Below are 25,239 nucleotides of genomic sequence, written 5' to 3' on the forward strand. Positions count from 1 at the left end.
CTGCTTTCTACAAGCCCGTTGGGGATGTTTTGTTTGTTTTTAACTCGGTATGTATCCACATCCGCAGCGTGTTTTGTGTACATACAAGCCCGTTGGGGATTATCGTAAAAAAACTAAACAAAAGCCAGTATAAATATCATATAACCCCTCCAAGAAATATTGCGAATTTTTCCGTCTTTTACCGTCCATTTTAATGTGAATTTTTTTCCTGACATTTTTTCTAGTGAAAATTGTTACTTATTTCCTGTGACATTATTTCCGACCACCATTTGTTGCTTTAGATTTAGCAGTCCGTAAGTTTCATTCATCCCTTCGCTGGCTTACCCTAGTCTCATTAACAGCACAATTATCCTTAGATTTAAGCAATTAATTTTATATTATCAGTTTCTTTGCATACATCACAATTTGATTAATCTGTTTTCTAACGGTCTTTAACGATCGTGACCCGTGGTATTTACAATGCCAGTTCGTCGTGGCAAATCAATCAATCGACGTTAACTAATATTTGCCTCACGCAAATGGACAGACATACTGTACGTCCACTTCTTGAGAACGATCAATCTCCTTCTCTGCCACTTTCACAATACATAAAAACTCTAAATTACTGTTTAAGACTACTAAATACCGCTTTTCCAATCTCACAGGACACCTAGGTATACATCTGCATCATTCATTCTGTGATTCTGTAATATTTGTGCTTGCATGTGGCTAAAAGATTAGATTATAAAATTTTTGGCACATAGCCAAGCGCATGTGGCTAAAAAAAAATCTTTTACGTGTCTTTTCCTCTTAGGCCTACATTTCTAAATCATAATTTCCCCATTCTCTTATTCCTCTGCAATAATCTTAGCCCAATCTTCACACACCTTTTCTTTGTTATTAGATAAGTGCCTTGGACTTACCTCACAAGATAAGCAGCGAAGAGTATTAGTAATTGTTATATAGTACTAGTTACAACCACTTTCATATCATTATCATCAAGGACACTTGTTGTCTATGAAGTTTTACCGTCTTTTGTTTTCATTCGTTTGTCTCTATTGTATGCCCTTGGTCAGCCTAGAATACGTCGTCCATTTTTTTTTTTTTTATCAAAAGATCGTCCGTTGTGAGATGTCATTTCTCTCCGTTTAATTGGATGTTTGCTTGCGTTTACTCTTGGTGTATTCCGTTACTCGCGCCTCGAGTGATCGAATTTGATTGTCACAGCGCTAAAGAATGCAAACTTGACTTATGAAGGACGAAAGAAATCTGCGTCATTCAGGGCAAAGTACATTTTACGCTTTGTCCAGTCATTTTTTGTTTGTTTGTTTGTAAGTAATTCAATGCTTGCATGAATGAAGTGATGCCATGATCTACCCGGATAATGTATCAGTTGCTGAATATACGGACCATTCACCTATGGCAACCATATAAAGCGCAAACACATTAGACTGTCTGTTTGTAGAGGCGATGTGTATGAATGTAAATACAACGATGGAGTTAATATATAACGGCAAATTGATCATTAATCTACTATTTATATGACATGCTGAATGAACTATGGACACAAAATATATTTTGATGAATAAGTCGTGACAAGAGTGCCAGCAAACATCTTGCAAGCAGCTGCCTAAAAAAAAGAAATAATAATAATAAAAAAAAAATCGTGGGGGTTGGGTGATCCATTGCACTCGTCAATATGTGATGATGGCTGGTGAATCGTTGCCAGTTACTGATTTTCCCAGTTTTTGTTTTCGGCTGTAAATCCTCATTCTTTGACGGAGAACTTTCTAATAAATATAGAATAATTCGTGAAAATTAACGCTGAAGACAAAGACGAGAACCTTACCGCAGATATTCGTATATATTTTATTGAGGTACATATGGCATTCTCGGGAGGCGCGCAGGAATACCATTTAAAATCCAGAGCAAATGTTGGTGTTGTTTACATCGGACTCATTGCTCGAAATCTCGTCCCAGTTTTAAATAGAATTTTGAGTAAATCTGAAATTTTCGTGTAGTCTCTTTGTCGAGTGGTTAGCACAGATGCTTGTTTCGTAAATGATCAAAGTTAAATGATTCAATTACGCTTGGAATGCGGATCTGGCCTTGGTCTATGTTTAGAACGGCATTTAATGAAATTTTTATGATTTTTATATAAAATATACGACCAAAAACCCACGAAAACAAGCCACATCGAGAGAAATGTCGAATTCCAAAGGGGACTACTTTGTCAGGCGGAGTATGCACCTGATCGAGAGCTCAGTGGCTCGATCGATGCAGTAGTGTGAGGAGGTGGAAAGTGGGCTGTTGTTGGGGACGTGACTGTTTTTTTATCTCGATTCTGATTGATACACGAACCGGATTTACTGTGAACCGAGGAGCTGGTGTGCTGAACCGGAGGGTAAGCAAGGCGCTCGAATTCGTACACGAGGAGGGAGGTTCGTAGATCCGCTTTTTTGACAGATGCTCGCTCCCAGAATCAGTCAGGGGGATGGATGATGTTGTTGTGTGCACTGGGACGACGATGATGATGATCGCTGCTGAGTCCTCTTGCTAGCTAGGGTGTGTGTGTGCACGCGTATGTGTATGTTTGTGTGTGTTTCTGAATAACGTGAATCGGTGTCGAGGGATACTCCCTGGTTCCTGTGACTCAGGGGATCCTACAAGCATTTCCTGTCCTCGCGTCGGGTCCTAAGCGTGCCACAGGGAAGTAGGTAGTATATAATGGTGCCTTCCAGTCCTTCTTCAGAGGACGTAGTAGTAGTAGTAATTTGGGGACGAATCTCCTCCTCCTCCGTTGTCCGATGGAAGAAGAAGGGGGATTTATGGGGAGGGGAGATTGAGGATGATTCTTAAGCCCATCCCTTATTTATTTGTTCAGGCTTAAGTCTCCTCTTCTGGGGTTCAGGCTCGCGTAATGTATATACCTAACTGTTCGATATGTTATCAGTGATGTTGACCTGATAACGGAATGTAGGTTCCCTTCTGCATACAGGCCTTTGTCTTGCGTAATAGTCTGTTAGTCACAGTTCCTGCTCTTCTGGTCTAAGTATCTCGCAGCTTTTCATGGTGTACGTTAAAATGGTGAAATACCGGGCCAATGGGTCCATAGGTTTTTGTCATGGCTCATTGAAGAAGTTGCCAAACCAAAATGGACATCTGCAACACATCAGCAACCTAGATTTCCGGGTAGTTATGGTCATGGGATTTAAAATAACTGAGCCTTAAGCGACCAGCTCAAGAAAGTAATTCATTTTCATTGTAGGCCAAGTACGTAAATTGGGTTAGCTGCTGATTAATTGTGCATGTCTTTCTGCAGTGCGCGCTGTCCAGCCCAACCTGCCTTGGCTTGTTTAGTAGTTCGTGGTGCCCTAGCTTAGGTTAGATTGGGATGCTTACATGTTGAAATACTGCGAATACGGCAGCCACTGGTAGGGATGCGAATACGGCAGCCACTAGAAGGGATTGGGGCATATTTCGCCATGCTTAGGCTATTAATGGTCCCTGGGGGTTAATTACAGTCGACCCCCCAAAAATAACCGTAAATTCTTAATAAGCAACCCATATATTTTAGGTAACTGTAATTTCCAAAGAATTATCCAACGCAGAGTTATTACCAAGATCTACCAAAATATATTTTGATCTTTTAGGAAGGCCGCAGCTTACAGAGATAAAGTGTGAAACTCATTTACTTTTTTATTGAAATGAATCCAATAGGGATACACCTTACATTAGTTTGGAAAGGCTTTTCTAAAATTAAGGAATGCTGTTTGATTATGTTACAGCATAAATTGTTTTAGATGTCGTTATGTAACTCGTGCCACCTTATAAGTTCATTCATGTAGTAGACCACAGAGAAAGTTTATTTCATGTGACTCCATGGCCAGTCATTAGAAAGCACATTTATTCCTGTGTGCTCGTTTGCATTCTGTTAATAGGGAAATTTAATTTTCCTCCCGCTGCCAGGCATCATAGGCTATTCATGAACTCGCCACACTACTTCTCTAATACTGTATATAATTACAAGAAGGATTTCTCCATTCTGTAGTCTGTCAGATACCCAAGATTACTAGGGTGTGGCCAGGTAGAAAAAGCAGTGTAGCTAAATCTATTTAGCCATTTAAGTCTTTCCTATAACCATCCTCTTTTTAAAGTTCTGTCCAAGACTTGTTATTTATAATAGCTTCCTCTTGAACCTCCATATTGTCTAATACAATGGCAACCTGAGCAAGATGGTTTCTTCAAGTACTTTATTTAGCGTAGGTGGTTGGTTTTAAATTAAGCCTGTAAAGTGATTGCTGGCCTTCTAAACCCCCATGCCAATAACGTTGAGGAAACAGGGTTGGCAGGGCGGGTAAAAAATTATGCCACATCTCTTGTTTATATGAAAACCTTTGTTTCCACTGAAAATCTACAAATTCAAACGTGTTTCAATTGTCAGTTTTAAGCTGGCACTACATCTGAAAGCTTTAGCTTGAGTAGGCTCTGCTAAGTCCAATCTTTACTATCCATAACAATGAGATATTTGTCAATGTGGGAATTTGTTAGTTGCCTTGCTCCAGCAGTGTTAAGAGTGTTTGACAGGCTATAGTGTTTTACTAACACCAAACAATGAAAAATAGGTGCGCATACCATTACTTTGCATGAATTCAAAGACCCACACAGGATTTAGAGAGTGTGGATCATGAATACAGTGCAGTACATATTTTAGTTCCATTCACTGGAATATATCCCAATTGATATTGGTTTTTTTGCAAAATTTTATTCAGACACTTATAGGCTGGTCTTTGTGAGATTCTGACGGATGCCAAGTTCTACTTGGATCCACAGCCAAATCTTTGGTTTTCCATCATGGAGAGATGAGGCCCGTGGAATTTTATTTTGGGTCAACCAGGTCAATCCAACTGAAATTTATGGCAAATCTTTTAAGAATCACACACACAACTATCTGAAAAACCATAATTCACCAGAATTATTAGTATTTGTGTTGTAATAGTGCTGGTAAGTGAAAGATTTAACAGCATTATGTAAAAAGTGAAAAGAAGTAGCCCAGAAGTTTCTCTAAAATCTTGGAGGAAAATGTATTAACATGAATCTATTATGGTGTAATATTGCCTTTACGGATAATTGGTTAGGCTAGGACTGTGCTGGAAACAATTGTATAGAGCTATTGTTAAAGCAAATAAATTTCATGTTAGAAACAAAAAACTTATTTTTTTACTGGTCATCAATTGTTTTGTACATGATTGGCTGTTAATTGGTGGGCCAAGCAAGTCTTTTGTGTGTGTGTGTTTTCTTCTCCTACATGTAACTGTAGTGGCAGGATTGGGGACTGCAGTGGTAAACATGGTATTGTGGATGAGGAAAAGTGGTAAAATATGAAGTTATCTTAACCTAACTTGATATGCAGTATCATGCTCCCCCACTTTTTTGTTGGGATGGGTTCCAGAACCCATTGGGGAAATGCAAAATCCCCTTTTAAAAATGCTTAAAACTGCCTAATACCCTGTACCTCTTAGACTAAAAATCTTATATAGATGCCGGTTAATAATTTACTGCCTAATTTCATAGTTCAAACAAAAATATACCTTAAATTATCATACTAAAACAATTTAATATAATTTCAAACGTAAATACACCCCAAACCATTGTTCCAAAACACCCAACGTCATCAAACATTACCCTTTTTTAACAGTTCAAACAAAATTATACCTCAAACTCTTCCCAAGACACCCCAATATCATTTTAAGCCTACAACTGTTACTCTGAAGTACCTGTCCCTTATAATTCAGGTACGCACATATGCTTTTGCCTAACATAACTTTGTGCATCATCTGTTGTACTGTCCATAATGTACATACGTACGTTTTATTGATATTTTGTTGTGTTTTAAGATGATTTTGAAATAGTTACTGTACAGTAAGTATTTTAGGATCTTGATACTGTATACAGTAAAATATGAAAACAATACAGTAATTTGTGAATACACAGTGTTGCTCTACGAAAAAAGTTAGTTATAGAGTGATAATTTTAGAGATACAGTCCATAGTAACATTTACAAATTGGTGAAAATTCCTGCATAAAAGTGAAAGATGTTCCACAAAAATCCACGATAAAGTGATGCATGAAAAAGTGGTGGTCCACGTATGTGAAATTTTTTTTATAAAGTAGTTTTTGTGTGTTTTGATTGAATTTTGTTTATTTCCATTATTTTCTGATTGACCTATACAGATAGTAGTGGGAAAATGTAGTTACTGGCTTGGGGAAATGAAAGTGAATGAAGTACTGTGTTCTGGGATGTAGGCTATCTTAGCCTAACCTAACCTATAGGGAACCATGTCCAGTTAACTTGACATAGGGCTTTATAAATTATAGACTTGAATACAGATGCTTTATAAGCTATCTTAGGCAATGAGTCTTACCTGATTTGGGGCTCTGCCTCCCATGGATGCCCTCACATAACCAGACCTAGGTTATTTGACTCTGGACCCAGGTTATGGTAATACTTGTCTGTCTTCTTTGTTGCTGCCTAAAAGGATGTATGATTCCTGGCTTCCCCCAACCTACTTTGAACCCTAAAACTATGCTTTTCCAATGCAGTCCATCATTAATGTCAGAAAAATTATGTACTTTTCAAGTATGTTGGGTGATTTTACGGAAAAGCTCCACAGGACATCATGTTTATTACCAGTCCCTTGGGGATGAATGTAAAAACACAAAAGCTTGGAAATTCCTGAAATTATTTAACTTTTACTGCATTATGGACACCCATTCCTGTATTAAGTAAAGAAAAATTTGGTGATAAATGATCTCTCCATGTGGAGTTCTTCTGTAGAATTACCATGTACGTATTTGATATTAAAATTAAACTCAAAATAACTATTTACAAAGTTACATAAGATTACTACCTTGATGCATATGCTCTCTAATTTGAAGTTTTGGTTGATCAAAAATAAAACTTCATGCTCTAAGGAAGATATATGTTCTTGAGAATTTGATAGTGGAACGAACCAGTGAAGTATGCAGTGGAACCCCATATTCGCAGGGGATGGGTACCACAACCCCCCGCCCCCCACACGAATGGCCAAAATCCGTGTACTATGCTTAAAGCACCTCTAAAAACATTTAGAGCTGTCCATTTTGATAGTTAAAATGAAATGGTTATACCTGAGCATTCCAGTAGTTTTATCACGAAAAGTGCATTTAGACCTGAAATTTATATGAAAATATATTGCAATTTGTGAATATTTCTGTGAAAAATACTGTGCATAGGTGAATTTTTTGCTAATAAAGGCAGTCCCCGGGTTACGACGGTCTCGGCTTACGACGCTTGTCAATAGACATTTCCAGGGTTACGACGCCTACAACACTCATCTGGGAGATGAAATATGACACCAAAAATGCAAAATAATCAATATTTGAAGGTTTTTTTGATGAAAAATGCCATAAGAATGCAGTTTACATAGTTTTCAATGCACCCAAGCATTAAAAGTAAGGTTTTCTTAGGATTTTTGACAATGTTCCAGCTTACGACGCGTCTCAAGAATGGAACCCCCGTCATAACCCGGGGACCGCCTGTAATGGGTATATACGGTGCACAGATAAATCCGTGCTTAGGCGAGTCCGCAAATTGCAAGTCCACAAATAACGGGGGTCAGCTGTACAGAAGATTTGCCTGTCTGCTAAACAAAGAATAAATCACTGGAAAAAGACTACAGTACTAACAGAATAGAAGGGTAATGAGGGTACCTTACCTTACGTCAGGGAGAAAGTTACATCTAGTTTGAAGTATTACCTCGCTCAAAGGATGGATGAGGTATGGACTCAAATACCTGTGATTTCACCTGACCCTGTCAAGGAGAGAAAGATCAGAATTAAAATAAACAAATCTAATTACCATTACTATTCTAATTGAGACGATATTGGCTATATTGTATACGCTACCTTGATTTCTTCTTGATTTTGCTTTTGGTGACTTGTGATTCTAAATACTATTGCTTTTTGTTTTGGCAGCTTTACTGTGCATTTATAGTATAGCCAGTAAAGGGATTCCAGTTTTCAGTTCTTAGTCAGAACAGTTTTCCATTTATTTAGCTCCTGAACTGATGATGATGTAGGATTGTGTGTTTTATTCTTTTGGTTAGATTTTGGCTGTTATGACAAAATTGTTGCTAGAAATATGTTTGAAGTATTGTCTAGCTTCAATGTAAACAGGTTCAATTTTATGTTTTTATATTTATTCTCGGAATGTTTTAAATGATGGAAATTTAAACATTTATTTATTTGTCTTTTTGAGGTATTTTATAAATATTTTGTTCTGTAAGTTTCAATTCAAATAATGTATGCCCGTTTTGTGAATTAACATCATACTACAGTATGTATTGGTAAAATGTAATACTGGTATTTAGTAATAATAAATGTAATACATATTAGTTTATAGAAAAACTCAGTAGTCCTGTTGCAAAAAGTTTGATCTGATTCAGTACCCCATTACTATTAAGAATATTGCCAGTTTTATTTTAATTTTACCAAACTATTTGGTCATTTTTCCATTTCACTCATTTAGTGATGGTTAGGTACCTATCATCTGCTACTTTCATCCTCGTGGCAACAAAAGATGTAAAGAATTCATGAATTAATAATGTGCTGAGCTCTGTATGTAGTAAAGCTTACTGGTAAGGCCTGTCTTATTCATTGAATTTTAATTAAAAATATGACTGCTAAACCAACTTGGTTGTATGGTTAAATTTCCTAATGATAAATAAATTACTGTTATAAAAGGTTTATTTTCGTATGATCGTATTTGTTCTTACTATGCTACATGAACCAGGGGTGGAATACTTTGAATATGGTCATTATTAATGCAATTTTGGCATCCAAAAGAATAAAGATAGACTTTACTCTGTTTTTTTCCATCTGTCCATCCGCCTTTGGTGGTTGTACATGGTAACACTGCGTCCCTGGCTTTAAATAGTTAGGCTATGTGTGTTTTACTATGAGATTCTGGGCCTCTGTAACACAGTTGTTTGGACTTTGCTCCTTATCAAAGCATCGGATGTAGCTGGAAGTGGACATATGTATATTTTACAACCACACACAAATTTTGGATTCCGAAAGCTTCGGTAGATCCTCGAATGGTTGAATCGAGCATTCAACCATTCTACAACCACTACATGTAGTGGTTGTAGAATGGTTGAATGCTCGATTGAGAATACGTGTAACGAGTGTGAGAAATTGAGTGCGCAAGAGTGGAAGAATCTAACTTCTTACTTGAAGAAGTTAGAGAAAGATAGAGAGAGGAAGGCGGCTTACAAAAACGCAGAATGTCTACATCTCATGATTTACTGTCTAGTTCGTAGCTTCTTCCTCTGATAATCATGCCCATTCTGTTTCAGCCCGTTCACAAATTGCTAATCCCTCTAGTTCTGCTTCGGAAATAGCGGAACTCAGAGCTTCCCTTCAGAAAATGCAGGAAAAAATGGCAGCATTGGAAGGTAAGGAAAGTGAATGTGGTTTCGCTAGTGATATTAGTGTCCCCAGTGTAGTGGAGGGGGCGTCTGGTCGTCTCTGCGACGCTCCTTCCCCAGGCCTAGACCTCTTCCAAGCTCCCTGGCCCGGAGGAGAAGGAAAGTCGAAAGCCGTACGGGGGCTTGTGGAGAATCCCCAACGATCAGCGCGTCCCTTCGGCAGAATCTATCATATCACAAACTGCCAAGGACCGCTATAGGAAAAGCGTCCTTCGAGAGTGCTTTTCGTCTTCTAGTTCGCCCTCTCCGAGAAGAGGATGGAAGGAGTCGAAACTTTCCCGTCCGCTGAAGAGGAGTATGAAAGAACATGAGCTCAATTCTAGTCCCGAGCGCTTCTCTGAAGAAGGAGCGCCTTCGGTAATAAAGAAGGCTAGAAAACATTCAGACTCTGGGTCTGGAGGAGATCCTAGAGCGCCTTCCAGATCTCCCTCTCCTGATTCGAAAGATTCCTCAACCAGGAAAATTTTAATGAATATGCAGGAACAATTAGCCTCGTTGGTAGGAGTTTTCTTTATAAGGAGCATACTCGTAAAAGAAGGATGATAGGCTTCCTATTAAAAGATCTAAATACCGATCTCCTGTCGGGCGCGACGAACCCTACAGGGGAGTTGTCGCACAATGCGTTAGACAGGAGAGAAGTAAGAAAGGAAGTTACTCCTGTCAAGAGTGTGGCTCCAGCCAGGAGCCAGGCTCCGAGTAGGCGCAAAGAGCCAGAGTATTCAGTACAACGTTCAAGATCTTCAACCAAGCGCCAAGAGTTAACTGAAGAAGAAGATCCTGTTAGGAGTAGAGCGCTTGTTAAACGAAAAGCGCCTACCTTGATCAATACTCCTACTAAACACCATACGCATTCCAAGGATCAGGAGTATTTGGAGCGACATACTCCTGCCAGCGCCAGGAGTCTTCGGACCTCGATACTCCTCCCAGGCGCCAGGAGTATTCCGAACTTTATACTCCTCCCAGGCGCCAGGAGTATTCTGAACTTAATACTCCTCCCAGGCGCCAGGAGTATTACGAACCTTATACTCCTCCCAGGCGCCAGGAGTATTCTGAACTTAATACTCCTCCCAGGCGCCAGGAGTATTCGGAACAAGATGCGCCTACCAGAAGCCAGGAGTATTCGAAGCGCGTTGCGCCTGCCAAGCACCAGGAGTATTCCAAACACGTTACTCCTTCCAGGCGAGATACTCCTGCTGCTACACCAGGCGCATTCCCTCTGCATGAAGAGCCTGACATCCGACAGGAGTCATCCAAGCGTCAATCTTTTAGCAAAGAGAGAGTAACTCTAGCCCCTCTTCAATTAGGAGTGCTTCTTCAGAAAGGAAGAGAGTAAGGGAAGAAACAGAAGAAAGAAGGGAGCCTTCTCCTTCCGAGCCTATGAACCCAGAAGATGCCTCGGAGGATGAAATGAAGGAAGGATTTTCTAATTACAAAGTTCTTTCGTCCCTTCTCTTGGAAGAATATGGAGACTCTTTAACGCCAGCCGCTCCTCCTTCTCCACGCTCTCTGTTTTCGAGCACGAAAACGCACAAGTCTTCCTCTTTCCTAAAAATGAAGCCTGCTATATCTATGAGGAGGGCGCTACAATCTCTTGACTCCTGGTTCAAGAAGGAGGAGTTAGGAAGGACGGTCTTTTGTATGCCTCCCGCTAAACTTACAGGGAGGAGAGGCATTTGGTACGAAACGGGAGAAAATATGGGATTGTCTCTGTCCGTTTCAGCTGAGTCAGACTTCTTTTTTCGAGTCTTTAGTAGACTCTTCGAGAAGACACGCCTTGAATTCAGCAAAAGTAACATGGGGTCTTTCGGAAACGGACACCTCCTCAAAGGGCTTTTTCACACTTTAGAAGTTTTTAACTTCTTAGATTGGTCCCTTGGGGTTCTTGCCAAGAAGTCTCATGAAAAGGAACAACTGGACCCAGAAAACCCTAAATAGCATCCTCACATGCATTGATAAGGCTGTTCAGGATGGATCGGCTGAAGTATGCTCCCTCTTTGGGGCAGGAGTTTTAAAGAAGAGGGCGGTTCACAGTGCTTTCCTCACGAAGGCCGTCTCTCCTTCGCAAAGATCCGCCTTATTGTTTGCGCCTCTCTCAGAACATCTTTTTCCCTCGCAGTTGGTGAAGGATATTGCCCATTCACTGACTGAAAAGGCCACCCAGGATCTCCTTAGACAATCCTCAAGGAAAAAATAGGCCTGTGGCCAGTGAGGAAAAGAAAGTGGCTCGTCCAGCTCAGCAGCAGCCCTTTCGAGGAGGCCTTCCAGCTAGATCTATCGCCAGAAGGAAGTCAACCGAGAAAAGGGGCAGGTCTTCCTTCCGTCCCTTTAAGAAGGGAAAGTGAGAATTCTGTCCTCCAGACACCTGTAGGAGCCAGGAGTTACATTTCTTTGCGAAAGCCTGGGAAGACATAGGATCGAATCCTTGGACGATGTCAATTATCAAGAAGGGTTATTACATCCCATTAAAGGACATTCCTCCCTTGACAACATCACCGAGGAATTGTCCGCCAGATACAGGGACCCTGTTCTGATGGATACTCTTCGTCAGATGGTGGAACAGATGTGGGACAAAGAGCAATAGAGCTGGTGCTGGATTGCAGCTCCCCGGGGTTTTACAATCGACTTGTTTCTTGTAGCAAAAGCCTCGGGGGGATGGAGACCGGTACTGGATGTAAGTGCGCTGAACAAATTCGTAAAACAACAGAAGTTCAGCATGGAAACGTCTGCATCAGTCCTTGCAGCACTGCGTCAAGGAGATTGGATGGCGTCCCTAGACCTTCAGGACGCATATTTCCACATCCCGATCCACCATTCGTCGAGGAAGTACCTTCGATTTATGTTCGAGGGAAGAATCTATCAGTTCAGGGCCCTGTGTTTCGGCCTTTCCACGGCTCCTCAAGTCTTCACGGACGTGATGAAAAATGTATCAAGACATTTACATTTGAAAGGGATAAACGTCTCCCTGTACCTGGACGACTGGGCTCATCAGAGCCAGGTCTCAAAAGCAGTGTTTGGAGGACCTGTCAACAACACTGGAATTGACAAAATCATTGGGATTGATCGTGAACCTCGAGAAGTCTCAGATGATCCCCAGCCAGAACGTGGTTTATCTGGGGATTCAGATGGATTCTCGGGGTTTTCGAGTTTTTCCCCCTTTCCCCCAAGAGAGAATAAGGAAAGGCTGTGCCACAGTATCGAACTTCTTAGGGAAAGAGCGCACTTCAGCGAGGGAATGGCTGAGCCTTCTGGGGACCCTTTCCTCGCTCGAACAGTTCTTTCCCCTAGGAAGACTACATCTTCGTCCGCTTCAGTTCTTCCTGAGAAGAAGTTGGAGTTGGAAGACAGGACAGCTCTCGGACACGTTTCCAATCTCGGAGGAAATAAAAAATCATTTAAAGTGGTGTGTTATTCCCTTAAAAGAAAACAAAGGAGTATCCCTGCAAGTACGGAACCCAAGCCTGACATTGTTCTCAGACGCGTCGGAGTCGGGCTGGGGTGCAACATTGGGATCCAAAGAAGTGTCAGGCACCTGGTCGGCAGAACAGGTGTCATGGCACATAAATTGCAAGGAGCTTTTAGCAATTCACCTTGCGCTAAAGAGCTTCGAACACATAGTCAGAGGCAAGGTCTACAGATAAACTCAGACAATACGACTGCTCTGGCCTATGTCAAGAAACAAGGAGGGACTCACTCTTTCGCTCTGTACGAGCTGGCAAGAGATCTGTTGATTTGGCGAACCAAAGGAAGGTAGTTCTTCTAACGAGGTTTGTCCAAGGGGAGAGGAATGTGAGAGCGGACAGACTGAGCAGGAGGTTCCAGGTCCTTCCCACAGAATGGACACTCCACTCAGAAGTCTGTCAGAGCCTTTGGTACCTTTGGGGGAAGCCTCAAATAGATCTTTTCGCCACATTCCTCTCCAAAAGGATAGACACATTTTGTGCCCTAGTGGAAGATCCCAGGGCTTATGCAATAGACGCCTTTCTCCTGGACTGGTCAGGGCTAGATGTTTACGCTTTTCCCCCGTTCAAGATACTGGGGGAAGTAGTCAGAAAATTCGTGGCATCCGAAGGAACCAAAATGACTCTGATTGCTCCGTATTGGCCATCTCAAATTTGGTTCACAGAGGTGATGGAGTGGACAGTGGACTTCCCCAGATCTCTTCCAAACAGAATAGATCTGCTCAAACAACCCCACTTCGAGAGGTACCATCAAAAATTCACCCGCTCTTGCTCTGACTGCCTTTCGACTATCGAAAGACTTGTCAGAGCGAGAGGGTTTCTCGCCAGGCAGCAAGCGCAATTGCTAGAGCCCGCAGATCATCTACTAGGCGAGTGTACCAATCAAAGTGGGAAGTTTTCAGAAGCTGGTGCAGGTCGAAGAAGCTGTCCTCTTCCAGTACCTCTGTGACCGAAATTGCGGATTTCCTTCTGTTTCTTAGAGAAGAAAAGTCGCATCTCTCTGTACCGACTATTAAGGGGTACAGGAGTATGCTTTCAGCAGTCTTTAGAAACAAGGGATTAGATCTAACGAATGATAAGGATTGCACGACCTCATTCGTTCCTTCGAAACATCAAAGTCACTTGAACCTAAGGTTCCAAGCTGGAACTTAGATGTGGTTCTTAAATTTCTATCCTCCGAAGAATTCGAACCACCACACACTGCTTCATTTCGTAATATCACTAGAAAGTGTTTGTTTCTGATGTCTCTTGCAACGGCAAAAAGAGTCAGGAGTTGCACGCCCTTGAATCACGAGTCGGCTTCAAAGGAGACTCTGCAATTTGTTCATTCCAGTCTCTCTTTCTTGCCAAAAATGAAAAACCCTTCGAATCCCTGGCCCAGGAGCATTCGAGGTAAAAGGACTTTCTAGTTTGGTGGGCAGAGAGGCAGAAAGATCCCTTTGCCCAGTTAGAACTCTTAAATTCTATCTGGACAGGAAGAAGCAGTTGGGGGGTTCGCAAAAAGGTCTTTGGTGCTCAGTAAAAGACCCACCCCAAGAGAGCAATGTCCAAGAACGCCTTAGCCTTCTTTGTTAGAAGTGTTATTACGGAAGCTCATAAGAATTGTCCAGATGATTCTTTTAATCTTTTAAGAGTGAGAGCCCACGAAGTTAGGGCAATCGCAACCTCTGTGGCGTTCCAAAGAAATATGTCACTTAAAAACATTTTGGATGCAACTTATTGGAGATGCAACTCTGTGTTTGCATCTCATTATTTAAAAGACGTGCGAGTTACGTGTATGAGAAATGTTTTTCTCTAGGTCCGTTTGTGTCAGCACAGACGGTTCTGGGTAAGGGAGCTAGCACCGATCCTTAATATTGTATGTAACCCTCTTGTTGGATGTGTTCTTGAGTTTCCTGTGCATGGAAGTGTCAGGTGTCGCACAGGCGACCTTCACTTCTCTTCACTAGGAGATCGAGAGTGACAGCTGACTTTTAGAGGGGTACAAAAAAGAATATTTTTTTGTATTATTGTATGTTGTGGGTTATTGATTTTGTTTGTGGTTGTTTGCTAAGAGTTTGGGGATAGCTCTTGGCAATCTTAGAACTAACACGGGTGTTAGGTTCGGGTGATCGGGATCGGTTGTGTGCTCCTTAAATAAAGGCGTGTTGTCATATAAGCGGATGTGCTCACCATTGACAAATGCCAGTTAGGTTCTGTCGAGTAAGTGGATGAGACCCCATCGACAGATCCACAAGAACTCTTGGCCACAGATCACTATCTCGCTAAGGCTCTTGAGGTGAAGCAGACTCCTAGACAGCAGTCACGAAGTCTTCCACCTGATAAGTAGAACCAAGGTCTATAAATACCTACAACATGTGTTTGTTTACCTGTCTAGTCAGTAGTTAGCTGTCTCTTGCCCTCCACCAAAGGTGTCAATCAGCTATGTATATATCCTGACAGGTAAGTTGAATGTATGAAAATGATATTGTTATGATACAATAAAGTTTCATACATACTTATTCCTGGGTCGTATATATACAATTGAAGACCACCCAGCCTCCCCGCAGGAGAACAGGTGGGGCAAGAGAGAATCTGATTAGAAAACGGGAATGGTTCCTAGTCCTGCCACCCAGAGCAGGGCAGTAGATCACCTGACCTACCTGTAGCGAGTGCCGCGAAATTTGAATTTCTGTCGGGGACGACGGAGTCGATAGCTATGTATATATCTGCCAGGTAAGTATGTATGAAACTTTATTGTATCATAACAATATCATTTTTATCATAGTATGCGTTTTTTAAAAGCGTCGTTAACTCGGAGCGTCGGAAGCGTCAGCGTCGTAACCTCGGAACAAGCGTCTTAACCCAGGACGGATTTTTCCATTGAATATTTAAGAAAAAGCGTCGTAACCTCGGAACGTCGTAAGCCGGAACCGTCGTAACCCGGGGACCGCCTGTACAGGCAGTCCCCGGGTTACGACGGGTTCGGCTTACGACGTTCCGAGGTTAAGGCGCTTCTCAATTATATTCATCAGAAATTATTTCCAGGGTTACGACACCTACAACGCTGATCTGGCACAAGAAATATGACACCAAAAATGCAAAATAATAAATATTTGAAGGTTTTTTTATGAAAAATGCAATAAGAATGCAGTTTACATAGTTTTTAATGCACCCAAAGTATTAAGAGTAAGGTTTTCTTAGGATTTTTTATGATGTTCCGGCTTACGACAATTTTCGGGTTACAACGCGTCTCAAGAACGGAACCCCCGTCGTAACCCAGGGACTGCCTGTACTACTGAATAGTTTGTAGTGGTACTACTACATAATTATTGTGGACCATTCTCAGTAATTAGCAGTAGACATGGGATATTATGCTGTTTTCAGCATTGATGCACCTCTAAAGTGTTTTGTAAGCATTAGTATAGGGTTTCATCCCACCTCGGTGGTTGCGGGTTCGATTCTCGGCCATTCCATTGAGGAGTGAGAGATGTGTATTTCTGGAGGTAGAAGTTCACTCTGGACGTGGTTCGAAAGTCATGTAAAGCCGTTAGTCCCGTTGCTGAATAACCACTGGTTCCATGCAATGTAAAAACACCATACAAACAAACAAACATTATCTTTTTTAGACTTATGGACTGATGTAGAGATTAATTTGAAGTCATTGAGAAATTGGGATCTCTCAAAATTTCTGGACAACTTATAGTAATCTGCTAGGACTTATGTATTTATAAAAAAATTATGCAAATAAGACCACTGATTCATATTTCCATGCCTACTTAGGGCTCGATTGAATTTTTTTTTTCTTTTGAGGAAAATTGGAGCAAGGCTCTCATATTCCATCCTGTTAACTGAGGATGGCAGTCTCATTAAACCAGCTGTATTTCAACTCGGATCCTTCCAGTTCAGACTTGGTATGCTAATGACGTGTCAGCCCTGTATGGAATGATAATTGCTGCCATCCTGTTTGCCATAACTCTGAAAATCCCTTCACTGGAGGGCCTGACATTATATATGTTAGAGGCTGAATATGGGAAATGGTGACGTGCTGTTGGTCTCATTAGATTTGTATTAATTATTGTTATTTTACAACAGAGGTCAAATGCAATGGGCAGACATAGGGAAGCAGAAAGTATCACACCTGAAAACGGAACTGATTCTACCGAGGAGTTTATGCTATAATTATTTCCTTAGTACCAGTGTTTGCTTCTTGGTGATATGTTTTGTTGAAACTTGCCAATTTTAGAATGTTCATTAGTACAGCAGTAGAATTTACCCTCTCATGATGTGTTTACATGGCACAGTATCCAAAAGGAGTACTATTTATACTTTTTTGTGAAAACTTGGGTAATACAGAATATATTTGGCTTGAGTATAGTATTTTGATATAAGATGCCACAAATAGTTGCGTTTTTCCATCGTAAAGATGTATTTATGCAAATGTGTAATGGAAGATGGCAATTAGAAGCAGCTTTTAGATGTGTACATTCCTTTGTTCTGTTCCCAAAGTCCCAGTTGTTTTAAGATGTGTGTGTATAAACGTAGATATCCTCAAACATTCTCAGATACTACATTAATTTTACAGGCACAAGTTTTATTTATTATTTATATGTTTGATGCTCCTTTCATAAGCCACAACAAACCAGGTCAAATTATCAGATCTAGATTCATTCTCTTGGTTTAACTGGCTCTCTAATAGTATGTAAAGATTTAATATTGTAATCATCTGAAAACTTGATTATGCTTCATAGTTTTCATTGCTGTGGTTATCAGTGGTTTAGTAAGTAGGTTAAGAAGGCACGTAAATAGCAGCTTTGTGTAACTGTCCCAGTTATGTCTGTAATTCCTCCCCCCCCCCTCATGACTTACTAACCATCTTACTGTGTTATAGAAATTGTTATATTGGTAGAAGACTTTTTTTTTTTACAATAGGAAGTAAATCTAATTTAAATAAGTTTCAAGCTTTTTTTATTTGTATAATAGGAATATTTTTTGTAGAGTAATGTTCTCGTTCTCATCTATGACCAGATTAGTACTTGGATTGATGATGTTTTAGGTACTGTAATGGAGTTACAAGGATTAGGATGTCTCAAAGACATATTAGTCTGTCCGAGTAGACATCGTGTGCTTACTTATCTGTAGGAGCTGGTTTTACTGTTCATTTGCAGTGTCCTAATGATTTTGTCTAGCTTTCTGGCGATTAGAAATTCATTTCTCAATATATGTAATGTGGTTCAGATCCCACAATAAGCTGTAGGTCGTTGCTAAGAAAAAACCAGTTTGTTCCTAGTCACGTTAAAAAAAAAATCTAATCCTTGGGCCAGCCATAGGTGTTAATCAGCTTAGTGGTCTGGTAAAACTAATGTAATTTCTTAGGTACTGTAATAGTATACATATATGCTATTTGTTATCTTTTTGTGAGATTGAGACAATAAAGGGAAATGGTAGAGGGCTGAGTGTCTTTTTCCTAATACAGGCAGTCCCCGACTTGAGCCTGAGTTCTACTCCGAGGTGCAACGGAAATTGGAAAATTACATAAATCAGAACACTATTAAAAAATTCACAAAATAAAAAAAAGGTGATAAACACGCAAACATGCGAGTGAGGCCTTGGTTTGGCATTGCTACACCATGTGAGCAACCCAGAGTAGATCAAACTAGTTCCAGTCTTTCATTACTTACAGCACCATAAAACTGAAAGAATGTAACTTCGGAACATCCACCATAATCTGGAACCAATTTTTTTTGATGAATGTGTTTGAAAAGAATTGTAAGATTGGAATGACCAAGTCAAGTCTGATGTAACCCAGTGACTGCCTGTAGTTGGCAATAAATCGACGTTGTTAATGAGACATGTTAATTGATTCAGGAAACAGGTATAAGCAGATTTCATTTTCTGAAAGTGAATTTTATAGTCAAACTGTTAAGATGTGAAGCTTGGTATTGTTAATGTAATTGAAGAACTTATGATGTCCTCAAGTTCACAAAGTTCTTGATATCTATGCCCAAAGTAAATATGCAGAATAAGCAAAGAGAAGTTGCAGTCTGACAGTGGATGAATTCAATTTGGTTAAAATTTAAGTCAGTTACAATGCAATATTGGGAATTTGAATAGTTAGGAAGGATAGCTGAATGCTTTTGTTTGGATTTTCCAGTGTGGTGGTCTACAGTTCAGACCTCATGGTTTGAGTCTGGTCTTCAGTTCAAACCTTCTCATGACTTGATAGATTCCAAGTGTAACACAACCTTCTTTCATATGAAAAATGGAATGTTTGACAGGTTTCATAGGTCTGCCTGCAGAGTCATCATCATGATCAGCTATTGTCTGGTTCTCCTTGGTCCTGGCAGGGTTGGAGAAGGGCTTGTTGTGGAACATACTTGTACTGTATGTGCTTCGTTTCATGGACCTGATGTTGAAGTGTTATAAACTGTTCCCTACCTTACCTGCAAATTATAGTAACTTTCAAATTTAAATAGTGTGTTGAGTGATGAAGGCCTCACAAGTTGTAACGATAGTGATTAATGCAAGCCGGTCCTACTACCTCCTGGGGAAGCTACCATTCTGGGCTCTACGGGAGGCGGAAGGCCTGGGTCTGAAGGAGGCTGAGGAGGAGTAGGGGGTCCTGGAGGAGGGGTGAGTCCCTTGATCCCCCCACCCTCCGGAAATCAGTTCCAGGTTGGAGGAAGAGGGCTGGCCTCCGTACCTGCTTTGGGCCCTCAACTGGGGCACTTCCTTCGACCTCATGGTTTCATATTACGTGTATGTGTATCTGGAGCTTCTCAGAGAAGTACATTTGGCGTATAAAGAGCACCCTCAGCCTCTTAGTGCCAGACAGGCTCCTAATGAGATTCTGTTTGGACATTTTACTATAGACTCTTACTTGAAATGCAGATTATAAGAATATAGTTCCTCATTTATACAAGTTCCTCATTGGACGAGTGGGTTATGTGCTCACCTATTGATTTGGTAGTCCGAAGTTCGATTCTCCTGTCTGCCAATGTGGAAGCAGAGGAATTTATTTCTGGTGATTAGAAATTTAATTTTTTGATATGTGTTTCAAATCCCACAATAAGCTGTAGGTTCCGTTGCTAGGTAACCAATTAGTTCCTAGCTGCGTAAAAAATCTAATCCTTCAGGCCAACCCTCTGAGAGCTGTTAATCAGCTCAATGGCCTGGTTAAACTAAGGTACACTTAACTTTTCCACATTTATAAGTGGGGTTTCTTTTCATCATGGTCAGTTGTCGACAAAAATATTGTGAATTGAGTATTGTGTAACCAGAAAAAGACAGGATTATATTCCAAGTGATTGTAATCTACCTCTCCCTTCATCCTGTATCAAATATTTGGCACTGATTATGATTGATTACCCTGTATATCTCATAAAGTATCAAACAGAAAACAAGGAAAAGCATTAAGAGATAATCAAAGAAATAGCCTACCAAAAAGTAAAGATATTTTGTGCTTGCTTCTTCATCCCAGCTGGTTCCCATTTTTGTATGGGGTCACCATTTCCATCTATTTCTATCCTGCACTTCTGCCTCGTCAATTCCCTTCTCATGTAAGTCTCCTCTCACACAGTCCTTCCATATCTTTCTTGGTCTCCCTCTCTTCTTCTTTGAACCTCCATCCCCAGCGCGGTCTTCATCTCTCCTCAACAGGTGTCCATACAATCTCAGCCTCCCCTCCTGCACTTTTTTTGATACGTACTTCCATCACCTTAGTTGATCCCCTTATGTAGTTATTTCTGATCCTATCCTCTCTTGTCATTTCCGCACCATACAGTATTGCTGTTCTTACCACTGTCTTGTGAAATTTTCCTTTTAACCTCAGCGGTACTCTTTTGTCACAAAGAACTCCAGAGGCCGCTCTCCAGTTGTTCCAGCCTCCCTGTACCCAATGTTTTACTTCTTCCATACTTCCTCCGGCGTTAACAAAGGATCCCAAATGCTTAAACTTATCAACTCTCTCTATTTGTTCTCCACCAAGCTGAATACTCTCTCTATCATCCCACTAATTGGTGTTACACATATATTCTGTCTTAGACCTACTTATTCTCATTCCTCTGTCCTCCAGTACTTGTCTCCATCTTTCCAATTTCACTTCCAGATCTTCCCTGCTCTGCGCACAGAACAATATCATCCGCATACAATATGTTCCAAGGTACTGCCTCCCTTACTTCCTCTATTATAACGTCCATCACTATTTTAAAGATAAATGGGCTCAGAACCGACCCCTGGTGTAATCCTACTCTCACCTCAAAACCCTCTGTCTCCCCAACTCTGCTCCTCACTCTGGTAAATACATTCCGGTGTACATCTCTTGTATCAATCGCACATACTTCTCTGGCACCATCTTTTCCCTCAGACTCCTCCATACCTCCTGTTTCGTAACTCGGTCTGCTTACTAACAAGTCATAAACAGTCCCCACCCTTTTCTCCTTTGAGCTTTTGTGAGGCTAGATCAGTTCCTGTGGAGAGGTTGAGCCAGTCTGTTCACTGTGATTTGTATCAGTGTCCAGCATAACTTTAATAACAAGGTTTCCAACACTATCTTTGGGTTAAAAGTTCAATGTCGAGTTTAGCTTGATTAACAAGGCATCCAACACACTGGCTTTGGGTTAAAAGTTAATTTGCAGTCATTCCCATTAAGGGGGCGGGCCGGAACCCTTATATATGGGGGTATAGGGTGAAAAATGCAGTCATGAAAAAATTCATGGAGCTTCATATGGCAATTGAGAATACGTATACAAAATATTTAGTCAAAATTCCTCTTACTTTCGTAGTTACAGGGTAATTAGTAAACATAATAAGCCTAAAACATTGATCCGTACAAGCAAATGCAATATTTCTTCTGTTATCGTAAATTTTTATAATTATTGTCAAAGAAATTGTGAGAAATGGCATTTGTAGAGATTCCGTGAGTCGCAGAAGGGAGTATCAAGTTCAACCATGATTCGGTTGCGAGCACAGACCTCAAGTAGTCCACGCGTTCGAGTTTCACCTCTGACATTCGCTTGCTTTTACATGTGTTTATCTATGTTTCGGCAAGAATTTCATCATGCCAATGAGTAAAAGACAAGGAAAACATCTCGCTAACATAATGACGAAGAAAATTCGCTCTAATATGATTACAGAATATCATAATATACACGATATTAGCGTAGTTAGTGAAGAGAGAGAGGGAGGGTTGCGTAGTAAGTAAACGCCCCCGTCTTGCCTGAAGCACACGTCACACTGTCCCCCAGGCTATGATCTTTGAGCAAAGGGATCTTAATTTATGATAAATAACATAGTTTTGGTTTATTAATACCCAAAAAGGAATATGATGTTCATAATAATCATGATTTATTAACATTGTCTTTGTAAAAAGAGACTATAACTTCAAATTTCACCTCTTGACATTCTCTTGCATTTACATTTGTTTATCTTTTTTTTCGGCAAGAATTTCATCATGCCAAAACGGAAAATACTAAAGTCAAACCATTTTATGAGTGGACTCCAAGCCCTTTTGCGACGGTGCCAATTCTCCTTAATCCGGCTGCCTTCGCTTCACTAAGAGAAGGGAAGAAAAATGACAAACTTGGAGATCTGGCATACCTGTTGCCACTTCTTCACTTGGGTCAGATCACTGAGACCTTTGGTCAAATCGTATAAAATGGGTCGAGATAATCTTCCGTATTCATTGTCTCGCACAGCAAGCTTCCATAAACACCATGGAGAGTTCCCCACGGCGTATCCTTCGTCCTGAAGAACGCAAAATGGCATACAACGTGTACCAGTTTTTTTAAATGGGAAAAAGAAAATGGAATTTCCAAGTTTGGAATCAATCAAGCAGCCAAATGTGCCGCAGATGCAACGAAGAATCAAAAAGTACTTTGCATCAGATTTGCAAGGAAGCTAAAGCAACGGAAGAATTTGGAGAGCTTGTTTTTGAGGAAGAGAAAAGGAAAAGATTAAAAACCGTAACAAATGTGGATGATTTCGATCGATGTGTTATACGGTGAACTGTATTGGCTTTCTATGCAAGGAAAGAAATTCCGACGATAGACAGTGTTACAACAAGTGAAGGAAAATATTGGGTTTGGGGGTTGTGTACTCATGTATTATTTGCTTGGCCTTTCAAGTCTTAAATGACATACAATAAAATGAAATGAATTGTAAAACATTATAATTGGTGATTTCTATTGTACGTATTAGGCTTAGTTAATAAAATTATTTTAATAGATTCCCATCTTTTACTCATAAAATATCATGTCACAATTCTTCCAAAAACAAATAAATGGTGAACTGATCTATTCATAAAGTCACATAACTGTCTGACAAATAACATCCAAATGCACTTGGTAGAAAAATACTCTATAACCAATCATAATTGGTTTTATATTTTTTTATAAGAGACGATTCTGTTCTTCGCTATGGCTACGTGATTACAACTTTCACATCACCACGTGGCCAAAAAAAAAATAACAACGAAGGAAACAATTTAGAGGGACAGTACCAAATTAAAGGATTATATACTTTGACCATCCAAATCTGGGTTAACGAGGGAATTAAACTACTCTTTCTCTTTATCTTAGTCTGCCCATAGATTAAAGAGGTCAAACCAGGTGTGGATTAAAATTGGGTCAGCAAGAAGGATCTAGGCCAACGTAGCAAAATGGGCTCGGAGTCCGCTCGTAAATTGGTTTGACTATAGGAAAACATCTTGCTAACATACAGAAGAAGAAAATTCGCTGTAATAAGCCGAGTTAGTGAAGGAGAGAGAGAGAGTTGCGTAGGAAGGAGTGCCCGTCTTGCCTGACGCAGTGCCCCAGGCTACGATGTATGAGCAAAGGGATCATCATTTATGATTGAATTATGATAAATAAAATAATTCTGGTTTATTAATACACAAAAGAGAAATACGTATACATTCATAATAATCATTATTTATTAACATTGTCGTTATAAAAATTCTAAGGAAAACTTTGAACGCCCATATCTCAGAACTATAGTTATTGACCTTCAAAATCTATCTTCCCACTTAGTTTTAAAGCTATAACATTAGAATTTGGTATATAACTCAGAAAGACATTAGCGCCTCAGTGGTATGGTTGGTATGGTATTAACGTTCCACCTCGGTGGTCGCGGGTTCGATTCTCGGCCATTCCATTGAGGAGTGAGAGATGTGTATTTCTGGTGATAGAAGTTCACTCTTGATGTGGTTCGGAAGTCACGTAAAGCCGTTGGTCCCGTTGCTGAATAACCACTGGTTCCATGCAACGTAAAAGCACCATACAAACAAACAATCAGAAAGACATTATAGAACAATCAAATGAAGCCCTTTTTTCCAATTTTTGTTTTGTCTTTTTTTTTTATATATATTTAGTTTTCTTGATTTATAGGGTTTATTTATTTACCATAAGAAAAAATTCATATTTAACAAAAAAAATTACTTTTAGAAAAAAAACTCCTCATTCGATTGGAGGTCTACATCAGGTCTTTATATGGTAGTAATCCCAGGTCTTAATATTAAATATCAAGGGAGGAGATAGAATTTGAAAGATGGTTATTTTCGGGATAAATCGCCCTGGCGTCACAAAACCGAAGGTCAGAGGCGAAAATCATATGCGGTTTGGAGATGTCCTAAGTCACCTTATTAAGTGGTATGAATATCAAAGTCCTGTCCTTAAAGAATGACATTAGCCGGCCGGCCCCCTTAAACTGGGAGAAATTTTCTATGCATTCACAGCATTCAAGACACTGGATCACAATCACATTTACACTGTTTCACATCAGCAATTGTGTGGTAATTGATTAGTTGCTAATTTAAAGAAATGCTTAAGTTCTTAGTTATATTTAGGACTTGACTCAATGCAGATGTGAAAAAATGTTTGGTGAAGTTGGTCACTTGGTCATTGAAGGTAGTAGTGGAATGTTGTGTGTAGCTTTGTGATACTGGTAAGGTTAGCAAAGAATGAATGGAGGTTATCCTGGCGATGTAAAAGGGTGTTACATTTAGGTAAATTTTGTTCTTGGTGGCCTGCTTTGTATCATTACATACAATGATTGATAAGTTATTTTAGCTTGGAAGAAATCTTGAGATTGTATTGTTGGTGGGTTACAACTTGATACCAATTGCATTGATTCAGTCTTGACGTGTGAATGTAATGATGCTTTGGTTTGTTCCAATGCGAATACGAGCCTGCGTTTTCATAAATGGAGTAATCCCCATCTATGAAAGCATATCCTGGGAAAAATACAAATTACTGACACCATCCTACTTATGAAGATGAGCTTACAAACATCAGAGA

At 40.1% G+C, this 25,239-nt stretch overlaps 2 protein-coding genes across 3 annotated transcripts in view; one reads left to right on the plus strand and one right to left on the minus strand.

Annotated features, from left to right (window-relative positions):
- Nucleotides 1-25,239, minus strand: part of LOC135210783 (WD repeat-containing protein 46-like) — a 221,078-nt gene that overhangs the window by 141,882 nt on the left and 53,957 nt on the right. The window contains exon 2 of the mRNA XM_064243645.1: nt 7,737-7,832. The gene's annotated coding sequence lies outside the window, so the exon portion shown is untranslated. The remainder of the gene's footprint in view (nt 1-7,736; nt 7,833-25,239) is intronic.
- The window catches only part of LOC135210782 (armadillo segment polarity protein-like), a 54,794-nt gene continuing 31,780 nt past the window's right edge, over nt 2,226-25,239 (plus strand). Inside the window, exon 1 of one of the 2 annotated variants that reach the window (XM_064243641.1) lies at nt 2,226-2,383. The gene's annotated coding sequence lies outside the window, so the exon portion shown is untranslated. Of the gene's footprint in view, nt 2,421-25,239 lie in introns of both variants that reach the window. The other variant, XM_064243642.1, reaches the window with a different exon arrangement.

The sequence above is a fragment of the Macrobrachium nipponense genome, chromosome 4 (genome assembly GCF_015104395.2).
Source record: "Macrobrachium nipponense isolate FS-2020 chromosome 4, ASM1510439v2, whole genome shotgun sequence".
In the NCBI taxonomy this organism is placed as follows: domain Eukaryota; kingdom Metazoa; phylum Arthropoda; class Malacostraca; order Decapoda; family Palaemonidae; genus Macrobrachium; species Macrobrachium nipponense.